The sequence below is a fragment of the Pteropus vampyrus genome, unplaced genomic scaffold (genome assembly GCF_000151845.1).
Source record: "Pteropus vampyrus isolate Shadow unplaced genomic scaffold, Pvam_2.0 Scaffold40, whole genome shotgun sequence".
In the NCBI taxonomy this organism is placed as follows: domain Eukaryota; kingdom Metazoa; phylum Chordata; class Mammalia; order Chiroptera; family Pteropodidae; genus Pteropus; species Pteropus vampyrus.
Window position 1 is genome coordinate 6,711,279 of NW_011888821.1, and position 2,720 is coordinate 6,713,998.

At 58.8% G+C, this 2,720-nt stretch overlaps 1 non-coding gene across 1 annotated transcript; it reads left to right on the forward strand.

Annotated features, from left to right (window-relative positions):
- The first annotated feature begins 1,556 nt into the window (after window positions 1-1,556).
- TRNAT-CGU lies at window positions 1,557-1,628 on the forward strand. Its single transcript has one exon. It is a non-coding gene; the product is annotated as a tRNA-Thr (tRNA).
- The last annotated feature ends 1,092 nt before the right edge of the window (window positions 1,629-2,720 follow it).

Below are 2,720 nucleotides of genomic sequence, written 5' to 3' on the forward strand. Positions count from 1 at the left end.
CCATAATTTCAACAATTCAATGAACACCAAAAAAAGGAGGGAGACAACAGAACCAATTTTATCATCGACTAGTCGGAAGCAATGCTCAGTAATGCATGTTTTAATTTTAAAAATGTTCAAAAAATTTTTTTTTTTTAATTCAGGAGCTGCAGTGAGGTTTGCATGCAGATCTCAAGCCCTCTGGGCACAGTGTCTCAGGGCCTCTGTCCCAGTGTTTGAGGGTATATGTCAGGGCCTTTTCCAAACACCTGCCCAAACCTTGACATTTAAAACAACGTGGTGAAAACAACTTCCTGGCATTTTTTAAGTTTCCTATTTGCCTACACACCTGCCTGGTGGGCTGTGGACATTTTAAATAAATGTCTCCATAGGGGGCATCACTGGTGCCAGACAGCAAAGAGGCATATAGCAGAATGTTCTGTGCCTCAAAAAAAACTGCACACCAACCCAAGGCCCAAGGCCCGAAACTGATTAAATCAACTGTGATACAGCCACTCAATGGAAAACCATACAGCTATGAGAGACTACAGTAACCCGTCCGTGCATAACAATATAGTATATACTGCAGTATATATAATTTGCTATATACAATATTATATTGTGCATCATATTAATGAACAGAAATTGTTGATTATATTTATCAAATAAGTACTATTTATTACGATTATATTTTATTATGTACCACAAGTCATTGCAGTAAACACATTATACATTAATACATGAAAAATCAAATGGCAGAGAACTGTAAAGTCATCCCATTTGGCTAAAAATAAAAGAGCACATTTTAATCTATAAATAGGAATATGCGCATCAATTATCTGGGGCTCAGTCTTTCCTGCGCATCAGCATCACCCTGAGGACTAGTTAAAACGCAGACTGCTGGGTGAGCGGGAGAAGCCGCATTTCTAACACGCTCGCGGGCGATATTGCTGGTCCCAGGACGCGCTCACAACCTGGGCTACAGGGGCAGTCGGGAGGAAGGGGAACTTTGGGCTTTTAATTTCAGAAAACTTACGTATTCATTCAACAACCCTTGCAGAGTGCCTGCGGGGTGCAGGGCAGCCGTGGACCGCCCGGGGTGGGGATGGGGTGGGGCTAGTAACGAGAACTGCCACCATTCCTCCGCCTCCCGGGTGCCTCGACCTAGAGGGGAAACTGAGGCTCCGAGGCCGCAGACGGACTCCGGCAGAGCAGGGTTTCGAACCCCAGGCCCTGAGACGCCGGGAAGCATCCCGCCGCTCCCGGGTTTCGGGTACGGTTCCTGACGAGGCCCTGGTGGGAGGACTCCGGGGAGGCCGCGCTCGTGGGTACCGGGCCGAGGGAGAGCCGGGTGGGGCGGTCCGGTCCGCGGGGAGCGGCCGGCTTGCGCCCGCGGTCGCCCCGCCTTAAGCGGCTGGCCGTGGCGAGGGGGCGGGGCGCGAGGGCCCGGCGGGTGCGCGCACGCTCGTGCTCACGCTCGTGCTCACGCTCGTGCTCACGCTCGTGCTCGTTCCCGCGAGACCGGCTCATGGGAGCAGCGCCAGGATAGAGGATCGCCGAACAGCCTCCGTAACGCAGGCGCGGTGGCCAAGTGGTAAGGCGTCGGTCTCGTAAACCGAAGATCACGGGTTCGAACCCCGTCCGTGCCTGCCACTTGAGTCTCCTTTGCTGGGGAGACTTTTTAGGAGTGGGGACCATTCCTCCCGAGTGTTCACCCGCAGTGTGCATCTCCCTGATTCCGCGATCAGATCCTCGCCCCCGCCTGCCACTGGACCAACTGTTTTCACCAGTTGGGCTGCAAACTCTCCTCCCGCGCTCGCAGTTCGGGTGGCCCGGCCGCGACACCAACACACTTGGCGCGGGGACTTCGAGCTCCCTGGGCGCCTGGTGCTCTGGGGGAGGTGGAGGGCTCCGGGCCGGCTGGGGTCGCAGACTCCAGGGCCCCAGGGGTCACCTGGAAACCGTGTCCCCCGCGAAGGCCCAACACCCTTCGGGCAAGACACTCGGAGCCGCTAGGCTTTTTCTGCACCCCGAAGTCCCGTCTGTCCTCTGCGGCGAGCCCTGCCGCGGCCGGGCGCCCGCCCACAGCCGCGCTCGGCAGAGGGAAATCCCTTGTCACTCCTGCGCCAGCGGGAGAGGAACCGACCCGGAGCCGCCCTGACGTGACCACGGAGCCCTCCCTCTGGGCCTCCGCTCGCCCCGCGGCGCAATGGGGCGCGGCAGCTGCCAGGGACAGGCCTCTGGAGCAGCGGCGGCGACGTCCCACGGCACCTGTTTGCGTCGCACCACGGGCCTCTCGGAGGCAGGGACAGAGGTTTCGCGACGACCTCAGCCGACCCCCAGGAGCTGGCGTGTTGCAGGGTCTGAAAACCAGCCTCCCCTAAAGGGGGCTGAGACTCCTAACTGAAAGGCCCGGTCCACGGAGCCCTCGCTGTACGCCTGGGGGGGCCGGGTCTGGGGCGTCCCCGGGGAACCAGCCCGACCGGGCCGGGGGGAGGGGCAGAGAGGGAGGTGACGGCGGGGGAGGGGAGCCTGGCAGGAGCGACCGAGAAGGAGCTCCGACTCTCACACTGGCGGGGCAGCAGCACCCCTGGGGGACTCGTTAGAGCACGGCTGGCCGGACCCCTCCTGAGCGGCTGCATTCAGGAAGCAGGTCTCACGCCCCCGGGGGTGCTGACGCTGCCAGCGTGTGGACCACGCGAAGCACACGCGCTCTTCCGAGGAGAGCCATAGTCCAGGGC